The sequence below is a fragment of the Canis lupus genome, chromosome 20 (assembly GCF_011100685.1).
Source record: "Canis lupus familiaris isolate Mischka breed German Shepherd chromosome 20, alternate assembly UU_Cfam_GSD_1.0, whole genome shotgun sequence".
Classification (NCBI taxonomy): domain Eukaryota; kingdom Metazoa; phylum Chordata; class Mammalia; order Carnivora; family Canidae; genus Canis; species Canis lupus.
The window spans coordinates 35,175,535-35,198,438 of NC_049241.1; positions in this window are offsets into that span (position 1 = coordinate 35,175,535).

The window sequence follows — 22,904 nt, forward strand, 5'->3', positions numbered from 1 at the left end:
TTTATATCCAGGAAGGTGCAGGTGCTGCGAGTGGGGGAGAATTTGTATTGGAAACTAAGACAAAGTGGTAAACTGTGGACTGTCCTGCGGTGCGAATCCCGGGTGTCACCAGCTGGCTCAGGTGGGAATTCCTGCACAAGCCATGGGCTTCTTATATGGCTGTGTCAACAACATGGTTTTTAAGGTCTGCATCAAATTATGAGAGGCCTGTTTTAGGGCCTTAGGGGAGTTATGTCTCCCCTTACCCCCTGGGAAAAATAAAGAAAAGTAAAAGGATATCACTTGCAAAAGAAACACTAGGTGTGGTTTGAAGCCACCAGAAAGCATCACAGAAATATTTGGTGTCCTTTCTTGCCTTTTTTCTGCCCCTTCACGAGCTCTTGAGCATCTGCTGAGTTCCTGGCCCTGTGGTCAGGAACTAAAGGGGAAGATCTAAAATTACATGAATATTTTCAACAGTAATGACCAAGGTATCCTTTGGAGAACTTGCCTCTGGCCCAGTGGTGTGCTGGTAAATGGCTAACAACCAACTCTCTGGGGAATAAGAGAGCATATGGGGAGGGAGTCCCGCTTTGTAGCATTTGCTAATTTCTGTGATATCAGTACCCCAACCATGGCTGGTTTCAGGCTACTGACATGACATCACTGGACATAGGGTTGAGAAGAGATGCTCAGTAGCATGCCAATAGATGTATTTTTACTGTTTAGATACCCATAAACTGTTAATAAGCTCGAGTACAAATAATAACAATATGTAGTAAAATAACTAGGAAGTGATAGATCTTGAGTATTTATTATACTTGTTTTTTTTATTATACTTGTTTTTAATGTAGGTTAAATATGTTTATACTTTAATTTTTAATAATTGAATGTATTGCACAATTGGTTCACAGAATCCCAGAAAAGTTAATAATTGGCTCTCAGGAGTCCTTTTGGCCCAGGTCTAGCACAAAACTGCCTCATTTTGTTCACCCTGATAGGTCCCCAGGGGTTCAGTCTATTTCTTTCTCATCTTTGAGAGGCCTCACTCCACAGCAAATTCATTGCTCAGACTTGAAGGTGGTCAGTCTCCTGGATGTGCTTTCTGTAACAAGGCAAGAATCCCTAGTTTTTCATCTGTGTCTCCCCAGTGTAATCCAGAAAGGCATAATGAATGTTTGATGAGTGAATACGTGAGTGAACAAGTGAGTGAGTAGCTGCCGGATGTAGAGGGGTTGTGAAGACTATGGAAATGAATCCTAGGTTCCACATGCCACATCTTTGCTGCTCTAGATGCCTCATAATCCTGGCCAGCATTATCTGTGTGACCATCTGTTTAATGACTGTTTTGTATGGCTGGACCATCCTTCCATCGGGACAGAGACTGTATCTGGCTTTTCACTGTGCCACTGTAATATCTGGCACATGGCAAATGCTCAACCAATACTTGTTAATTTTGGCTGACTTGACAAAGTTAATGATGCTTTTTTAAATGACGAAAAGAATACACAAATGCATACTGTTGGAAAAATATTCTAACATTACAGGAAAGGCTAAACACTCATTTGAGAAGCCCCTAATCTAAAATACATTCGTTTTGGCAAAGTGACCACAGCAATCAGTATGATAGATATCCTTTTAGTTTTTGGAGGATTTGTTTTGTTTTGTTTTCAATTATTTACAAATATATCTGTGGGAATATATGGTATTGTCCTGTGACTTCCCCAGTTTCTTCCAGTGGTTACAGCTTATGTAACTATACCATAATATCAAAACCAAGAGATTACATTGGTAAAATGTGTGTATATTGTTCTATGCCATTTCATCACCTGTAGATCTGTGTAGCCACCACCATGATCAAGATACAGAATTATTCCATCAGTAAATTATTCTAACTGTTCATCACCTACCGCTTTAAAGTCATACCTCCTCACCCTCCACTGTTCCCTAATCTCTCCCAACCAGTAAGTTTTCTCCTTCACTCTGATTCCGTCATTTGGAGAATGTTGTATAAATAGAATCATACAGTAATTGATCCTTTTTTTTAAAGATTTTATTTATTCATTCATGATAGACATAGAAAGAGAGAGAGAGAGAGAGAGGGAGAGGCAGAGACACAAGCGGGCTCCATGCAGGGAGCCCGATGTGGGACTCGATCCCAGGACTCCAGGATCGTGCTCTGGGACAAAGGCAGGCGCTAAACCGCTGAGCCACCCAGGGATCCCCTAATTGATCCTTTTGATTGTGTTTTTTCACTCAGCATCTTGCCATTGAAATTGAGGCTTTGTGCTTTTAACATAAGCCACACTGCTGCACGTGCTTTTAAAGTGGACAGTATTTCCCCATCCTTCCCCTTGCAGAACATTCAGATGTATCCGATTCATGCTGTCATCTCCTATTCCACAGACTAGTTCCATCGCACCATCATAGTGTCTCTACGGATTGCTGCCTGTGAGTTCTTTGGCTTCCCGTCAAGGGGCTGCTGGCAGGGCGAGACCTTTCCCCAGCCCCTTGCACAGAGGCTCCCTTGTCTCAGCCACTGCCTGGAAGGTAGAAAGAAGGGTATCAAGGAGAGGGTACCCCACAGATTCTGTGGAGGAGTCTCGCATCTGTAAGAAAGGTCTTGTGGTTCTCTAGTCCCTCCTGTTTCAATCCTTTGCTGAGAGGTGACTTTTCCTACCATCCAGAAACATAAATGAGCTAGAAGAGGAGGAGAAAAATGGATGAATGTCTTTCCAATTGCTCACTCTTGTCAGTGGGTAATTTCTATGGCAGTGATTTCTGACCCCAGTGCTCCAGAAAGACACCCCCCCAACCATGTACACCCAAGGGATGTAGGAACAGGTGATAGAATGCCCATAAGCCTTCTTTTGCTGTCTCTAGGTAATAAGACCATTTCCTGTGTGGTGAGTGAGTGGAGGCTTCCCACAAGCACGTGGTGAGGTGCTGACTCTCAGGTCCTTGGGTAAGGTAACAGGATAGAAGTGAGACTCTGGGAGCCCTCCTGTGAAGCCCCACTGAGCCAACATGAGTTACCAGCTCTCAGTTCCATCCAGAGAGAACCCTCTCATGGTTTCCAGGCCAGAAAGCTTTGGCAAACCTCAAGTCTCAAACTCTAGTACCCAAGCAAGCCTGATCTGTAGACTCCAGGCCTGGGCCTCCCACAAATTCCTTTTCTGTCTCCCCACCCTTCTCTTGCCATGCTCTGAGCCTCTTGGATAAAATCTTGGGCCTGGTATCCATGTCTGGGAAGCTCAGAACTTTATTTAGAGTTTTCTTATTTTTTGGGAGAATAAAATGGAACTCATTTTAATAGACTAAACCAGGAATCTAAACTGAAAGCAGAGGCCATGTAAACAGAACCCTTTTATGTGGTGGCTCCAAATGAGTTTACTTTAACAAAAACAGGACAAGTAAATAAGTGAGGTTTACAAATATAAACTGCAAAGTTGCTGAAGTGTGAGATAAATTGTCTAAGGCCCTTCTGTTTAAATTCTACGGCCTGGCATTTCTCCTTTTGAGTTTCTATCAGAGGGAATCTGGGGAGGAGAGAATGTTCTGTACAAGAGAAAAGAATTTCCCATAATGGGGCCAGCCAATGATCTGATTAGGGGACCTCCTGTAGGGGCCAGCCAGGGTTAGCCCCGCCTCCCTCCCAGGGCATGGGGAGATACCTGGCTGGTGATATCACCTGAATGGCCCCCCTCCCTTAGAAACAGCTTGTTCTGTGACCCAAGAGAACAGGGCAGTGGTGGAGGGGGATAAGGAGTGGACCTTTAGAGGAATGATGAAAACAATTCCATTAGGTATCATTGTTACTTGAGGGGAAATCTCCCTCCATTATCTACCGAGAGGCATAGGGTGTGTCCAACAGGTGGAATTCATTATGAGGATGCACGTCCTTGCCAGAGGGATTGGTGACCTGGCATTTAACCACTTTCCCAGGGGGAAAAAAAATCTAAACATGGCATGAGATTTCGTCTGGATGGTTCTGAGCCAGTCAGTTGGATCTGGAGGGGAAGGGATCAAACCAAGCATAAGCACTGTGAGAGAAGGCAAAGAGTGAGAGGGGTGGTAAGAGGACTGGTGTGCTGTGGTGTGCTAGGAAGCACTTTACCACTGGCTTTTGGGGTCATAGAGAGAGCCCTGAGTTGTCTGTGAATGCTATAACTAATAGTAGGGGCACCTACTGTGTGCAAAGCACTGCACTAAGCCTGGACAGGAAGCATCTACTTCTATCTTCATAGCAAGCTTCTCAACATATGATAGTACATCCCATGGAGGCTTAATCACAGATAAGGTTATCTAGCTGTACCTTAGATCCTGCCCAGGAATCTTCATTTAACCAAGCTTCCAGGTAGATTTTATACAAATTCAAATTTTAGAACCACTTCCCGATTGGGTAGATATTATCATTCCTATTTTTAGATGAGGAAACAGGCTGGTTTCAGTAGCTGTCCCCAGGTTATATGTTAGATTACTGGCAGGTCCAGCACACCAAACTGGTCTACCAGTTGCCCAAATTAACCAGTAGGCTAGAAGGGCTCCCACAAAATAAGACTGAATAACCAAATGAATGAATGAGTGAATGAATGACATATCGTTCCACTGGGTCTTCACTGTGGAATTCAAGAGATGAGAGCAGAGGTATACAAAGCCAACAGGAGTCAATTATGTTAGTTTTGGGGTGCTGTGAGGAGGCTTGGATAGCGGACAAAGGATTGTAGGATATTGTACTGATGATGGTCGAATGACTTCCTGTGTATCTGATACTGTGTGAGTTTTACATCAGAGTCTCATTTAATCTGCTCATTTAATCAACAGGAGAGATGCCATCATTCATGTTTTACAGGTGAGACTCAGGAAGAACAACTCACTGAATTCACCATTAGGAAGCAGAACAGCTGAGGTGGAACCTCAAGTTTTTCAGAGTCTATGCTTCTTGGACGCTGATAAATTGGAACGCATACCTACGTGCTATAACTCTAAGGGGAAGGTGAAAGACATTCGGAGGGAGGGTGGAGGCAAGTCATAGGTAGCAGGCTTTCTGCCAGTCCCAGTTTGAGCTTGGGCAATGGTTGGAAGAAACACAGTGGAGGTTCACCAGTTGTCACAACCCTGGAAAACACATGCCTGTGTCTGTCCGGTTCCTGGAAAATGTCACTGTGGTTGGGGCGTTCCCAGTGCTTGTGTGGACAGATAACTATCTGCTGGCAAAATGACTCTCTTATGGCTCTTCAGTAGCCCAGTTCCTGAATTCTGTATTCTCCGGGTCAAGTGAAACCAGGAGCATCTCTTCTTGGAACTGAGACCATTTCCTTGGAGATAAAAGCCATCAACAATGATTAAAACCTCAGAATGCAAAGGAGGTGGCTTCTAAAGAATGTTTTGTCATCCTTTCCTCTTCATCTTTGTCATCTTCCCCCCTCTGAGCTTTGCAAAGAGCTAATGACAAAGCTATGAAAGTAAATGTCTTGCTGACTAGCAGAGGCACATATTTGCTTGGTGCGGGGGATGGTGGTGGAGAGTCTGCATCCTGCTAGGAAGATGGCCTCCTGGGAATCCTTCTTGATTCCAAGTTTGGAAGCAACGTGACACAATATAATTAACGGACAGATCGATGTCTGCATGGAGGCTTTCTTTAGAGGATGTCTGGGATTCTTTGGGCGGGAGAAGGTAGGACATGCAGCTGAGGGTAAGGCATCGACTAGATGCCTTTGCCAAGTACATGCTTTTTAACAACCAGCTCTTGCGCTCTTCCTTTCTAAAGCATAGAAGTAGGGGGAAATGGGTAGCTTTCCTGGATCACCTTTGGGATTATAAATTAGTATAATTTTTCTTTTTTTTTTTTTAGTATAATTTTTCTGAAGTTCATGTTGGTAAAGTGTCACAATCTTTGATTATTGATTGTTATAAACCACTAGCGCTTTGGAGTAGTTTGTTACTGCAGCATAATTTATACACATCCTGACTAAAACACTGGGTAGTAATTCACATTGAGGGAAAGGTCATTTGTGCCATACAATAGAGCCCTATGCACCTCTATATTAAGGAGGTAGTTGACCTTATTGATATGTAAGGCTTTCCAAAATATATTTTTAAGTGGAAAAGGCATGACACCAAATAGCATGCATGACAAGATCCCAGTTAAGTAAAGCTAGGAGGCAGGTATGCTGTAAGGGGCCATCTGCATTGAAACACTGGGCTGTGTCTTACCCATCTTTCCCTCATGGTTGTCTCTGTGCCGGTCCCAGGTCCCTGGTTCTAAGGTGGATGGCTTCATGATTTTAGTTTCTCAGCAGCTGCCATTTGTACAATACTATAAACATGTGGGAAGCCAAAACCTATAAAAGTCTGATCTTTGCTCTTGCCCCATGACACACATCATATGTGGATTCCCAGCACCATAAAGATCTCACTGGGTGCTGAGGTGTGTGAAGAGTGCTTGATGTTGATACATTTGGGAAGACACCCCACCCCCACCCCACCAACTCCCTGTGTGGCTCATTTTCCCTCTGCCATTCATCATGATGCATAGTTTCCCCGGATTTATGAAAAGACATTTTCCATGTTTGATGACTTCACACAACTCTGTTTCACGTTGTACTCTAATACCACCCCTGCCAGTCAGAAAGTGAAAACTTAACTCAGTCTCTGGCAACTTCACTGCTTCCTACGGGTAGTGATTGCTGACGTGACTGGCGTGTGGTTTTGCACGGCTTTCCCAGCTCTCTTGGTGTCATGTAGGCAAAACACAGGGTGATTCACATCAGCCTTTGCTTGTGCAGACGAGCATCTATTTGTTAGTAAAGGTGGGTCTCCCTATACTTAGGAAGACTTGCATGAATACTAATTTCATGCTAAACTGGCTATTGCTAATAACAGGAGCAGCAGTACTTATCTGTCACTTACTGAGTGTTGACTGAGCTGGGCCCCATGCTAAGCATGTCATGTGCGCTATCAAATCTGACCCTTGCCATATATATCTCTTTGAAGTAGAATGATGATAAACTGCACTTCACAGGTGGAGATGCTGAGCTGAGATATAAAGTCGATGGGCCAGGCTCACTGAGTTTGCAAGGGGTAGTGCCGCCATTACAATCCACATATCCTGAACTCCAGATTGGCCCATGGCTTGGCAATGGTGCAGCACATATTGAAGATGGCCCTCACCCCTCACCATGACTTCCCACTGATTCCTTAACAGCCTGGATCTGACCAGTGAAGGGAATGGGAGATTGAGCCCATTAGTACACAAACAAACCTCAGCATTGTTCCCCATTGGCACTTCCCAAAATAAAATCAAACAGAGCCTGTCTCCCTTTGATCACTCTATTGGTTAAACCCATCTTCAGCCATGCCAGCCACGTAGTCCATGTTAGTACACAAGGCAGCTTCCACACAGAATGCCCAGGGGCCCATTCTTCCTCTCCGCCATAGAGCTTTCCTTCTCTCGAGAGGCTACCAAATGAAATGGGGCTAGGGGAATTCTAGTGACCTCACAGCCCTGCAGGTAATTGGCCCAGTTCTCTTTGGCCTGAAGTTTCTGGTGTGAAAAGACCAGAGGAAACCATGATTTTAGATAATTCCACCTTCCCTTTAGTTTTGCTACCTCCTCTATGAGGCCACTTATGCAGCCCAGTTGGAACATCCCTGGTCTCTATCCCACCAGAGAAGGTAGAAAGGCATTTTCCTTCTCCTAGGACCAGACCCAAACAGCTTATGATAACTGATGGGGTCCCTCATAACCTGGCCTGTGTGTTTTTCTCTTACAATTGCCACCACCTCATAAGCATTATCCCCTCTTCTGAACTACTTTCTGTCCCATCAACATACCATATCCTCCAAACCTTTGAGCCTTTGGCTGTGTCATTTCCCTTCCATCCAGAACAGTTCTCTCCTGTGTCAAAACTGCATGCAGATCCTCATGCTTGGGGAAACTGAGCTCATCCCTTAGGACTAAGATGTATTGCTCTTGCTATGGGAAGCCTTGGCTCACTAGTACCCTCTCAAACACCCTTGCCTGGAAGAAATGCACTTCCACCGCACGTTCCCAGCTCCTCTGGACTTTTCACTAAAATTAGAAGGCTTATCACACCATTTGACGATCTGACCCTTTTCTGATGCTCCCTGACCTTTTGATTCTCCCAAGAATATCCATACAAATTTGGGAGAGGAGTCTCTCTGTGAGAGGAATTCTCTCCTATCATGCCTCTTGACTAGTTGGCTACCCGATTTTTTTATGAGGCCCCTGGATTGCTGGCAAGCTATGGTGGTTTTTTATTGTACGTGGTCCGTGAATGGAAGAGTACTTTTAAGTAAAGGTTTATTCGGTGCAGAATGATAGTGAGATGGAAAGCCTAACCTGGGATCCTGGACTGTAATTTCCTGTTTTGTTTTCCATCCTCTGAAATGCATATGTACTCCAAAACAGCTTCCTCGCCATCAAGAGGGAGAGGGAAGGAGGGAGAGAGAGAGAAGGAGTAGAGATGACAGATTACATGTCTATCAGTTTCACTGTGCATCACCAGCACCTTAGGTGACCAGCAAGTGATGGACAGCACGGTGAGGGGGGGAGTTCAGCTGTACAGGGAACTGAGCCATGGTCAACATTCACAGACATTTCAGTTCGGCAGCCTTATCTCTGCCACTGCCTTCCTCTGCAGGGGAGATTTCTGCCCCAACAGCCACGGCAAGAACTCACACACTGGTTATCAGCAGGCTTGTGTTTTCTGATACTCACTTTTCCTCCCCGTTCCTGCTGATGAAAACTTTTGCTTTTCCCCTGGGTTTCCATTCCAGCCTCCCTACTCCCACACCAGCTCTTCCCAGCGCCCACAACCCCCTATATCCTCTCTCCTGTCACCCTTCCTGCTTTTATGTAAATGCATCACTTTTGGCAAAAGTAGTACTCCTTCTGGCCATCCTTACATTTCTAGCATGCTGAAGCTCCTCTTGAATATGTTACAGAGTCCTTGAACACATCCTGGTCCTTTGCCCTGGTATTACACATGTCCAGGCCACTGATGAACCTGTGGACCACCCCAGAAGCCTCTTGGATGGTCTCGCTGTCCCTGCTTCCCTAGGAGGGATGACACAAAGAAGGCATTATGCCAGTCTTTGTCTGAATCTGTCCCTCCCACCATATTGCTGCTGTTGCCATAAGGACCAGCTTAGAAATGTTTATATTAATTCAGATGCTCGTTGGGGGTGGGTGTGCAAAACCAAACAACACACGCTGGGGAAAAGTTGCAGGTGTGCCGGGAGAAGAGGATTAACTCTGCTGTGTACAGGCTTGTTTCTGTGGTGACCACATGCATTGCTCTCCTTGGAAACGCCTGGATTTGGTTTGATTTGCTGTGCTGAGTTTGGTGGAGTGTGGGTCATTTCTGGAAAGGTCATTGTAGTGGGTGGGTGTCCATCCTTTGTGTCTTTTTGCCTCTGTTTCTCTCTCTGCCTCTTTCTCTCCCCTTCATCTCATACACACAGAGTAATCTTTAAGGACCGTTTCAGCCTTTTGGGGAGACATAAACAGAAAGCCCCCTCTACAGTGAGGAGGCTGCATCTGAAAAAGAGCCTGCTGGGCACTCTGTGCTGCATCAGGAGTTAATTGAATCCAAGTGGACAAATATTTGAACTCGATTATGGGCTGAGGGATTTTCACAGAGTGACTTGGAGAGTTCGTGGGATTCTCTTCAATTGGGGCATGGCCACCGGAGCGTGGCCACTGGGGAGTTGGGGCCGCCTTGGGGCAAATCTACTCACTCTTTAGGTTGTTCTGCCAAATGCTCTTACCAAGGTCTGGTCCTTGTCCAGTGGCCCCACACGCGCTTCCTCCCACCAAAGAGCATCCAGTCTCATTTACGAGTCTGTGTTTGCCTGTCACCTCATCCTGAGAATAGCCAGACTGGGTCATGAGGTATACCCCTTGAGGACAGGGTGCATGAGCGCTAGGTGTCCATGTGTCAGGGAGTAACTGAAGTGCTCTGGCCAGAATAGCTGCACAATTTGGCCAGTTTTATCCTAGCCAGGTGTAAATGTTTGCCCTTGGCCAATCCCACAAAATGTCTCCTCCTTAAACCAGGATGTCCGCCCCCCAACTTGATGAGACTGGGAAAAGAGCCCCAGTGTTCCAATGGTAGGGGTGAGGGTCTGTGGGTCCTGCTTCTCCACCACCCCCATCCAGAGAGGGAACTGTCAGCCCTCCAACCTCTTGTTGGGGCTGCCTTCAAAGGGCTTAGGCCTGAGGGCCTGTTCACTTGTCCCAAAGTGTCCATGCACTGGAGCCTAACAGCTGGAAGGTGGTGGACCCTCCCCCACAATGACCCACTGTTCTAGCCAAAGACCCCAGAAAGGCAAGCTGGAGCAGAGCAAAAGCAGCCGCTCTGTAGGAAGATGAAAGCCCACTCCCTTGTCACCCTGACTGCACCTCCTGCCTTCACACTACAGTCCCATGGTGGAGGTTCAGTCCTTTGATGATGCCGGTGGTACAAAGAACATTGTACAGCGCTCACAGAGGCAGATTCAGGGCCAAGACCCCTCTAACACGAGAGCCTGGGAATAAGAACATGCTGGAAACTAGGAAGGCCCTTTCAATAGTTTGCCTTCCTCAAAAATAAGTCCTCAGGACCACAGAAAACATTTGGGCCTCTCCTCCTGAGAAATAGAGCTGTGCTGTGTCTTCCACACCATGATGGATTTAGCCCTGAGCTGTGGCAGGGGAGATGAGGGGAGCAGGGCTGATCTTCAGAGTCGCCCGCCCCGTCTCCACTCCTCTGTCTCCTGCTCCCTAAAATTGAACTCTGCTGAGTTTGTGGCCTTAGTTATGAGACGTCTGCATGTTCTGCCTTTATCTGTACACTGATCCTTCCCAACCACCCTCCTACCTTCTAGTTGTGAAGCAGGTCTCTGGGGAAGAGTCTTCGTTTACCCTCGTCACAGCCGGATGAACATCCATTAGCCTTGTCGGGTAAATGGGTCCTTTCAAACCTCTCCAGAGGTACTCTCATCCCTCATCTCTTCTCAGAGTGCTGACTTTTTTTTTTTTTTTTTTTACACAATCCTGCTAACCTCCATCTCTTGGATCCTTAGGAACCCACAAACTTGCCTCTGTTCCAACCAACCCAATCTACCAACCAGAATCTTCTCCTTCTCAAAGCCAGAGTGTGTTTGATGATCATATATGGGGCTCTTGCAGCACCCGTCTCCAGGCTCCACACGTGGCAGGTTGTGATTCCACATGTCTGGCGGGGCCTAGGAATCTCCAGTCCATCAGACCCTTCAGTGATTCTCTGTATGTGGTCACCAGATGCTGCTGGGTGGGCCATTGCTCTTCTGCAACTCCAAAGCCAGGAGGTCTGGGTTTGCAAATGTCTGTGCTGCTTAGTAGCTGTGTGATCTGAGAATAATTACTCAAATGATCTCAATGTCAGTTTTCTTTTCTAGAAGCATCTTGGAAATCATAATGCCTCTCTTCAAGGATTGTCATGAGCGTTATATGAATTGATGTGTATGGAACCTTTAGTGTGGTACCTAGCACCTAATACCTAGTTAATGCTAAACAAATGTCACAGGCTGCCATTATGAATATTACAGCGACTGTTTTGATGAGTAAGTCCTTTGATTACTTCCTCTCAGATCTGGATCACCCTAATTTGAAAACCTGCTCCCTCTTGTTCTTAGCATCTCTCTTTTTATTTTTCTGCTTCCGTAGTGTCTCCTCCTTCCTAAAATAGCTTTGTTCTTTTCCAGTGAGTTTGTGCTAAGTCTCTCTGCTCCTTCTCTAAAAGATTTATCTTCACTGAGCCTTTTCTAGAACATAGTTTGGCTTTTGCAATGAAGTTTTCATTAGGGGCACAGATTGTACCCCTAACACACACACACAGAAATATGAGCCTACCAACCTTTCACCCTCCTTCACCTGAGATCAGGCTTACAACCTTGACTAAAGCAATTTTCACATTTTCCTGGCATCTACTGCTTCACTCCAATCCCATCCCTTACAGTGTATGACCACCTCCAAGGTTACCTAAATTAGGATGCCAACTGCAATAGCTTAAGAGACTTGAGGACATCCCCAAATTCTGAAGCTCACTATATGCTAGCATCCTCCTGCTCAGATCTGCCCATCTGTTGACTTCTAGGGACAGATATTGGCTTTTCTATCTTAGGAAGGAACCCGGCAGCTGCTGCAGGGGGTCCCACTGTCCAGGCCCACAGCTGGGAAAGTTGGGAAGGGCTGCCTCTCACCTTCCAGCAGCTTCCATGTGGGTGAGGCCAGTGATGTGGACAATCACACTCATACCTCCTCTCTCATTCAGTTCTTTAGTCCTTTGTTCCTGGCAGCTGAGCTCTTTGTTTCCTTCCATTGAAAAGCTAACATTAGTACCTGGATTTTTAGTCTTTCCAGTAAAATACTGTTTGTCCATTCAGAGAGGCCCTCTTTGGGGAAAGAGTTTGTCCCCAGAGCTCAGGCTAACTCTCCAGCACTTTGTATTGGGTTTGGAGACCAAAGATTCCAGAAAGTAGGGCTGGCTTCCTTTGCTTTGCTCTCTGTGGTTATATGTAATCCCTACCCTCCCCCCACTCCCCCATCCTGTCCCCCACCCCTGCCACTCTTCATCTTTCCACCTTTGCCTTCACACTCAATGCCAGTAATGTCTTCATGGACTTGTTACTTTCCTACACGATTATAATCATTTATTTGTGTACACGTTCCATGTTTTTCCTCACTAAGCTGTGAGCTCCACAGGAACTTTTACCTCATATGTTTTTTTTTTTTTTTTTTTTTTTTGCTGCTGTATTATTATACAGAATGGGGCATAATACGTGGCAGGCAGTCATTAATGTTTAATAGTAAATAAATGAAGCAAGAAAGTGAACAGGATTAGACATCTATGAATTCCCTGGCCAAATACCATGTTTAATATCCTCACTAATATCCCAATATCCATTTCCTAGAGGGATTTTGTGCAAACAACATCCCAGAATGAACTATGAGAAGACCAGAATCTTCCCAGGTAGATATACTAACTTCATCTTACAGGAAAAACAAACAAACAAACAAAACCCCAAAACAGTGTGTTCAGGGGAAGAGCAGGTATGATTGGAGGGACACCAAGAAATATATCTGACCCTCAGGGTAACTGCCTGACCTTTCTGGGAAGGGCAAGACCTTTCAACTCAGAGAGAGAGAGCCTCATCAGGAAGAAGCATCGACTTGCATTTCCGCCAAGGGACAAGAGACGAAGAACAGGTTTGAAAGTAGGATGCCTCAGTGAGCCAGATTTTCAGAGCTCATGAATGGAAGAGGAAAGGGCAGTGTGTCACAGGGTAGAGGCCAAAAGGGTGCCCCAGAGATGAGATATACAGCCCCTTCCAAGATCTTGCTGCCTAATGTCTGAATTCATAGTCCAGGAAAGAAAGGGGCCCACCATCAGACCCTGACTTGGGTCCAGAAACCAGTTGGGTACAGGCTCTGACTGGGGGAAGTGGGGCAAAGGGGAATCCCGGGCTGGCCTGGAGAACTGAGGGATGGTGCCCCACAATAAGCTCCAGGGATAGGTGAGGGCACAGGAACAAGCCAGACCTGGGGGCTCAGCTGTGGTGTATGGGCTCTATCTCAGGATAGAGCCCAGGGGTCGGGGAAGGCAGGGAGGAGGCATTCCCTGAGGCCTTGGATGGAGAGGTCAGTTTATGGGGCGCCTGTGGCTTCCCCTGTGGGTGGGGAGGGAGCTGTTAATGGCGCTGACCTGAATTGGACAAATAAAGATCCCTTTCTGAGGCTCCTTGTGTGTTCTTCCTCCCCAGCAAGATTCCCTCCCCTCTGCGTGAACCTCCTCCTTGCCCCATGGTGACCAGGGTGTAATGCTCGGTACAGAAAGCACTGGGTGTGGAGGTGGGCACCCCACAGGCTCTGGGACCCTCCTTTCCAGGTCCAGGGTCCAGCCTGTGACACTTGTCCCGGCGTGGAGAGAAGTCACCTGAAAACACTTAGCTGAGCACTGTGGTTGTGAAAATCTCAAGGCAGTTTAAGCATTCAGAGAGAGACACACACACACATTTGCTAGTGTGTGCAGCCCCGGGATCCGTGTTTTACAAGAGAGCCGGGCAGTGCCGAGAGGGGCCTCCGTGTTTTTCATATTTGGCCTCTCCCACACTCGCGGCCTGGTGGGCGGCTTTCACTTGAAAGTTAGAAAACATTCCAACCCTCGCCCGCTAGTGTGACTCCTGATACGCCTCATAAACTATTCATAAAACAAAATGATTCCAGCCTGACTTGCTTCCCTGTCTTCCTCCTCCTCTGGATTGATTTGCCCCAGCCTGTGCTGCACCCTGCACCTCCCTACCTTCCTGGGTCCCCCTTGGGGACCTCACTAAACCAGGCCTTGCCGCCCGGTGCCCACGTACAGCTCTGCACACCTTCACGGGAAGCCTTGGACTTCCTCTCACATCAGTCACCTTGTCCGGTGTGACCTCTGTCCTTCTGCATAAGCCTGGCTAGGCCCTTTGCTCCTGTTCTTCAGTATCAGGGGCGTTCAGAAGGCTTGTTGGCAGGATTGCCCTTTGCTGTGCCCCCTTGTCCCAAACGACTAGGTGCTGGGAAGGCCTGAGAAGGTTGTTGGCTGCGTTGCCGTGGTTGTCCCAGATTCCCCAGATGCAGGGTGTGACTTGTAGAGAAAGGCCACTGGTGATTAGAAATGAAGATGGCAATTGGTGCATTCTCCCTTTACCCAACCCTACACTCAGTGAAAGGGAGACTTTGCAGCAGACTTGGGTTCAAAGCTTGGTTTTGACACTTCCTTGCTGGATGGCTTCCTTAAGTTTTAACTTCCTGTCTGTATACTCATCCATCCATCCATCCATCCATCCATCCATCCATCCATTCATCCATCCATCTATCCATCCAGTGATTAAGGAGCACCTACTATGTGCCAGGCCCTGTTTTAGGCACTGAGGGCTTAGAACCAAATAAGCTGATGAGTTTCTGTTCTCATGGAGCTGATCTAATGAACCAGAATAGTAAGAGGACCTGCTTCAAAGATATAAGTGTAAAATATCTATTAGTTGGAGCCATAAGAAATCGCCTTTTTTTGGAGGCTGTTTGAGTTTCAGTTACTTACTGTGAATCAAATGGTCAGCACCTAGCACATAGTGAGTCCTCAAGAAAGGGGCAGGAAATGACCATCTCATGTACAAAGAGTTTATGTGCTCCTCACTGAGGACAAAACTGACTCACAAATGTCTGGTTCATTTGATGAAAAATGCAGTTGAAATCACGTATTATTTACAGCTCATGTTTTTTTATTAAGTGTTATGAGCCCATGAAGTCTTGCGAAGCAGCTGACAGGAAGTAGCTTGTTGAGTTTTACCCTGTGTTTTAATGCTCCCGTCCGCCAGACCGTATGACCAATATTTCAAAATATGCTGATCCTTTTCTTGAGTAAATCAGCAGAGCTTAAAACAGACTTTGCATTATTCAAAGCATCCACAGGGGAAGAGCGGGTGAGGAGGAAGACCCTGTGTTAAACATTTATGTCTCACTGCTGAATCACAAACGCAACCTATCTTTACTGAAACCTCTCCAAATGGTTGAAATAAATTTCATACAATGAGTCTATTTTTTCCCCCTCCAGAAAATATACAAAAGCAGGTGTCTAGACTTCCTGGTGTGTTAAAAAAGAAAAAAGAAAAAAAAATACCCTCAGTTTTTAATGTTTACTTGTTTTCATGTGCAGTTAGGGTTGTTAAGAAAATATTGGCGAAGCTTCCCAGGGATTCACTTTGCTGTGGCGTTTGGCTTTCCAGGACATTAAGGCAGGCACCAACTGCTGCTCCTATGACTCAGTGGTTGAGAGCAATGGACCTACAACCAGAGGACCTGACTTTGCATCTTGACTCTCCTCGTTTCTAGGAGTATGACTGTGGGCAAGGTGTGGGAAATAAGACTGTGCTTCTGTAGAGAATTTGCAAATTCTCAAGGCAAACTCACACATATAGGAAGAAGAATAAAATTTGAGAGTATGCTAGATTAATCTACTATGCCACTTCAAGCTGGCTTAATCTTAGAAGGTCATTAATTGGCTTGTAGAATTCGGAAGACTAAGAGCAGTCTAACTTCTGGCATGACTGGATATAGGTGCTCAAAGTAGTTAGAAATCCATCATAATCTCTTGGCTCTGTTTACCACTGTGTTGGTTTCTTTCTCAAGCAATATGTCCTCCAGTGATGGCAAAGATTATCCCAAAGAGATCTAGACTCACCGACTAGCTTCACAATCCAGTATAAAAAGTCCTAGGATTGGTGTCATTGGTGTGGCTTGGGTCATGTGCCCATCTATGAATCAGTCACTGCAACCTGGGGGCCAGAATGCTCTTGTGGGCCAGATACGTGCAAGTCAATGGAGAGTGAGAAGAAAAGGGCAGATGGAGTCCAGAGAAAATATGGCTTCCTCAAGGAGAAGTGGTGTGTTCTTCCCAGAAAGGGGGTAATAGATGCCAGGAATGGAACGATAGATTTCTGCTACAGGATGGCTTTGGGAAGAGGTTATGTGTGTGTTCTATGCCAAGATGCTACAAGTGAGGAAACACAGGACTGGGAGCTGGCACAAGACCCAGGAAGCTCTGAATGAAGTTTCAGTTTGCAGTAGAGAGTGGTGGATTCATGGTGAGCTACAGTAAGAAAGGGAGGGGAAGGAGTACAATAAAGGGGAAGGAAAACGAGAGCAAACAGAAAGTGAGACAAGAGAATGGGGAGAGTGAGAAAAAATAGGGAAGGGAGGAAGCATGCCAGAGAAAGAAGAGACTGGGGTGGGAGGGAGAAAGAAGGATCTGAATTGTTTGTCATGATATTTTGGTTCCAATCTTTCAGTTTTTCCAATTCAGGACTGTTCCAGACTCTTGCAAGTCTTTCTACCAGTTTTGACAACTCTATAATAGATACTAAAATTCCTGTCCTGTCTGTACTTAGGGCTGGCACTTCAAATGTTCTAAGAGATATGCATTGTCTTTCAAAAGCATTACGTAAGAATGAGGTGCATAATGATTTGTGGGAAAGAGAATGCTTCAAGACCCCTCCCACACACACAGCACTGTACCTCTAATGCATGAGTCTTCCTTATAAAAGGGGTTGTTCTTGGGAAGACATTGAAAATAGGCTTTGCAATATCATAATTCCTAATTTTCCCTTACTTTAGCAGTAGATAGGGCTCCAGTCATGTGCCTAGCTGTGTAACTCCATGAATTTTTACTTATGTGTGTGTATAAAATTTTTACACCTGAGTGATGATATACAGAACAAAATACATTTCCAGGACCCCGGATGGTTCCTGCAGGCTCATTCCCAGTCAGTGCTATTTTTCTAGTGACATAGTACCTCTTTTAGTCTGTCACCATTGATCAGTTTTACTTGATCTTGAACACAAATGGAGTCACACAGTATGTACTCTTCTGTGATTAGTTTTTGCCAATGCAGTGTCTTTGAGATTTACCCATATTGTCAGATATATATCAGTAATTTGTTCTTTTTTTATTGCTATGTTGCACTCTATCATATGAATATAGGGCTATTTATCCATTCTCCTGTTGATAGATATTTAAGCTATTTCCAGTTTGGGGCAATAAAGCAGCTGTGTATATTTTTGTACATGTCCTTTGGTGGACATAAGTTTTTATTTCTCTTGCACATATACCTGGGAATGGAATTGTCTAGTCCTAGGTTTGATTTAGATTTAATAGGAATAGCTAAATACTTTTTTTCTAAAATAGGTTATCAGTTTATGCTTCAGCGCTGTATGAGTTTTATTTGTTCTATATCATCACTAACACTTGACGTTTTCAGGCTTTTATCTTTAGCCATTCTTGCAGGTTGGTAATAATCTCTTAGGGGTTTTATTTTGCATTAAAATGTTATGACATTGAACTCTGTTTAGTATGCTTATTGGCCATTTGGATGTCCTTTGCTGGCAAGTCTCTGTTCAACTGTTGTCCATTTTTTAAAAAATTCTACTATGTTCCCAGACTTATTCTTATTGATTTGTAAGAGTTATTTCTATATTCTGGATATAAGTCCTCTGTTAGATTTCCAAGTTTTGTGTATATTTCCCAGTTTCTTCACTGTCTTGATGGTGTCTGTTGATAAATGTTCTTCATTTAAATGAAATCCAGTTTATCAGTGTTTTTATATTATGGCTAGTGCTTTTTGTGACCAGCTTAAGAAATCTTTGCCTATTCTAACAATTTAATTTATAACCTGCTGTTTGCTGCCTTCCAGCAGCATCAAACTAGAATAAAAAATGGTTTCCTTAAACTCAGTGGATTCTAACATAGACCCAGGCACTTTGGAAGCCTCCAGAGCTATTTTTTAGAAAGAATTACACTGAGAGAAAATGAGAGAGAGATATACCTATCAGCAGAATGGAACAGGAGTCTATCAGCCCAGATTTTCTCAGCTGTATGTGATGAGACTCGTGTGAATGTACAGGAACAGAGCTAGCTGGCCTCAGAGGTTACTGGAGCCAAGGACTGAGATCACCTGGAACTATGTGATTCTTTTTTTTTTTCCCCATTCTCTCTGTTGACTTCCTCCTTCAGGCAATTTGGAGGAAGGAGGGATGGGAAGATATGGTGTTAATTTTCCTGTGTTAACATCCTAGCCAGTCTATGAGCAGGGAGGAAATCCTGGGCAGTATCTCTAGCCTGACTTGGGTCACATGGTTGGAATGGTGGTGTAATATGATTGGCTGAGCCTGAGTCATGACCCACCTCTGTGGCCAAGGAGGTTCTGTTACCATAGGAAGAGGTACCAGGCAGCCTGAAAGGCTGATAGAGCTGCCTATGAAGAGAAACTCAGTTCAGCCACTGAAATGCTGAGGTTTTTTTTAAAAGATTATTTATTTATTTATTCATGAGAGACAGAGAGAGAGAAAGAGGCAGAGACACAGGCAGAGGGAGAAGCAGGCTCCATGCAGGGAGCCTGATGTGGGACTCGATTCCGGGACTCCAGGATCATGCCCTGGGCCGAAGGCAGCACTAAACCGCTGAGCCACCCGGGCGTCCCTGAAATGCTGAATTATCCTACTTTGTTTTTAATTGACCAACGACTTAGGTTTCTGAGCGAAGTCTCAAACTTCCCTTGAATGACCTGTCCATCCCTTCATCTATCCATCCAACCATCCTGGTTGGTTCTTTAAATTATTTGTGGCTTATGACATAAACACATACAAGGTGATAATGATAACGTTAAGCAAAAATAGGGAATTGGGTCCAGGAATAATATAAAGAGACATAGGATGGTGATGGTTAAGAGTATTAGGAGAGTATGAATTCCTCAAAGACAAAGAAGGTCTGTCTTCATCTCAATTCCAAAGCAGAGCTTGGTGCCATGTGGGAATTGAGAATTCATTTCCAAATGAAAAGAATCAAAATAACTACAATCTAATGCCTCCTTTTATTCTAGATGGCTTGCATGTATTGTTTTTCTTAATATTGTTTCTAATATTTTATTTAGGGAAATTTTCAAATGACAGAAATGTTGAATTGAAAACATAGTATAGTGATCATCACATCACATACTGACCACCTCAAATTGACAACTGCTATGCATGGCATGTTTGATTTGGTCTGTTTCTATTACACATATCATTTTAAATCATTCCACTAATTTGTTATGAGGGAGAGGCTAGTATTCCTGTTTTCCTTTTTTTTAAAAAAAATATTTAATTTATTTATTCATGAGAAACAGAGAGAGAGAGGCAGAGACACAGGCAGAGGGAGAAGCAGGCTCCATGCAGGGAGCCGGATGTGGGACTCGATCCCAGGTCTCCAGGATCAGGCCCTGGGCTGAAGGTGGCGCTAAACCGCTGAGCCACCCGGGCTGCCCTCCTGTTTTCCCTACCGAGAAATAGAGACTCGGTAAGAAGCTGACGCTGCTATATGCAATATTGCCTTCCACTGAATGAGCAAATCTGGATTCCACCCCTGGCCAGTGGTCCTCTTGCCACATCTGTCCTGTGGCTCCCTCTATCCCCTCCCTCATACCCCATGCTCATCTCAGAAGAGAGATCTGGGTCCTGGAATGTACTGGAGTCTAGGAAAAGGTCGCTGTTCCAACCTTTTTTTTAAATCAGCATCATAATGCAGAAGGACTGCAAACTAGCTTAAGCCTGGAAGTAATTTTTCTGCCTCTTCTAGTGGCTCTCACACAGCAGGTCCTATAAATGTTTGTATGCTGGACTGAACAAATCTGGCCACAGACTGGACCACTGGGAGGTGAGGTGAAAGTCCAGATTTGAATATCCACTACGTGTTTGTTGACCTCCTGCCGTGTCTCAGGCACCATGGTATATGCCCCATTGCCTGAATCTTTATTCAGGACTTGGTTATATGTCACCTCCTTGAATGGCCCACACTTTCCCCTCATTAGTCAATTTTTTCACCTCTCCTTGTTTTTGTCACAATTTGAAATATTTTTTTTTGTGAATATATACATATATATAATCTACCTGTTTATTTGGTCTCCCCCTTACTCCCCCAACCCCAACCTCATACACTACAAAGTACATGCTGGTGGGGAAACTTCACCTGTCTACCCTAAATGCCTGGAGCAGTATCTAGAAATAATCGGTGCTCAGTAAGTATTTGTGGAGTGATCAACTGAATTGCTTACATTTTTTGAAAATCTGTGATATGGAACCCAGTCTTGTACTAAGCCTTTATTATTTGCTAGGTACTAAGCATTTACTATGTACTAAGCCAATTCAGATAAATTCGGTTATCTGGTTTGTATCTCTTAATAACAGTATGAAGGTAGAGTGAATTAAGGAAATTGAGGCACAGAGAGGATCAGTAATGTGTTTGAAGTTACACAGCCAGGAAATAGCAGAAGTGGGACTTAAAAGCAGGCCTGGCTTCGCACCCACATGTACTTTGGCTCCTGTTCCTGAAAGCCCTTGGTGTTGTGAACCAAATATTCCAAGTTGGCTACCAAGGGAGGTATTGCCTGGCTTGTGGGCACCTCCTTTCCAGGTATCTATGGAGGAGGGGGTGAAAGAAGAGCTCCTACTTCTGATCCTTCTAAGATTTCCCTGCTAGCAGCTCAAACCATAGGGATGGAATGAAGGAGAGCAGAGGCAAGGATGCTAAGTAAACTAAAGGAAGGCTTTCAGGAATCTTCCTGGGTACTCCTTGAAAAGACAGCCCTTACAGCAGCTGGAGAGCTTAGGCTTGATTTAGCCATTTTCTCCCTATCACCTTGAAGCAGGCTCCCCACCATCCAAGCTTTGGCTCTTTCATCTCTAAAATGCAATATAATAATCCCTGATACATACATAATAATCACTCAGTATTGGACCTTATTTTCAATGTTAACACATTACTTTAGCTATTGATGTTATTAATAGCTATTATGACTATCGATACTAGTAATGTGCTTTGGATAAGAGACAAAATTAGATTCCTGATTTTGGCTCTGTGACTCTTAGCCAATACGTCTCTAAGTTTCAATGGGTTCACCTGAACTCTGGGCTTACTAGCAGACCTTGCAGGGCTCAGTGTTAGAAGAAATAATAGGGTTTAGAGAGGGCAGAGGGTGGTACACATGGAAAAGTTTGTCATTTCACTGTAGTTGATATGAGACAGGGGAGAAGGCAAAGGAAGGCAGGGCCTGGAAGCTCTAGGCCATGGAAGACATGCCCTTGGCCACTTCAAAACCTATCAAGATCTGTCACAGTTGGAAAGGTATAACTAATGGTCATGTGTCAGGGAATAGCATGTAAAGGAAGTGGCTTTCATTTTTTGATCATTGTAGAACCAGCCAGTTCTGAGAGGCTGCCTGCTGGACATAGATTATTTTTGTCCTGAACAGGCCCAGGCTTGGTTTGATAAGGCAAATGACATTTGGACAAATTCTGAAAGAACTTCTCTTTGGGAAGATGCCATGGAGTACAGCCCATACCAATGGTGTGGATTTTTTCTTTAACATCCAGTGCACCTCATGTTCAAAATAGTAATTGAAATGTATGCTGTTTATTACACTCACATATGTTTGTAATCAAGGTACAACTCTAGTGGATGGGAAGCAAAAAGCTATAATTTGCTGCTTAGCATCATAGCTGTCGTACATTCATTTATATTGCTTTATTTATCTTCTTCTCCATAAAGAACCTTCCATATTGCAAATTTATTGAATGGTTAATGGCCTAAAAGTATGGGGTTCATTATGGAGCGATGTATTTATTGCAGTGTTAATTAAATAAAAGCATTGTAATCTTTCCAAATTGAACAATTATGTTCATTTAAACATCTTAAACAGAAAAATCTTTTATATACTAATTGAGTTGCATAATGAAAAGCATGTGTAATGGAAATTTAAATCAAAACAAATACTGAAATAGTTTGAACAATTTTTTAAAAAATAGAAAATGTCTACCTCCATCTTTATTGGAGATCCTCTTAACGGCCAGCTCACTCTCAGAATTCATGACCTCTGAGCAGAGTGTATGGTTTCAGAGCCCATCGGCCACCCTCACATACCAGCTGGCCAACCCTTAGACATCAAAGTTCTGGTTGGCTACCAGCCGCAGCCCCTGACACTCTGGCTGTTAGCCTAGATCCTGACAGGCTGGCTTGAGGCCTGTAGGCCGAGCTGACAGCCTTTTCTACAAAGTCTGATGAATGGTTTCTGGCAACGGATGGCTCTGTTCTGACTGCCTGTGAGGGCAGTACCCCGTCTAAAAAATGTACACTGTCTCTCCCAGCTTGCCTGGGGTTGGGGCTTCAGAAGTGCCGGGTGATGCTGATTTTTTACACCCAAGAGGGGTCTTTATTTGCTCTGGGAATTCCCACTCCCTCCCCATCTCTGTCAGGCTGTGAGAGGTTGGCGACAAAAATGGGGCCATCGTCAGCATTAGAGGGATTAGCTTTATTGGT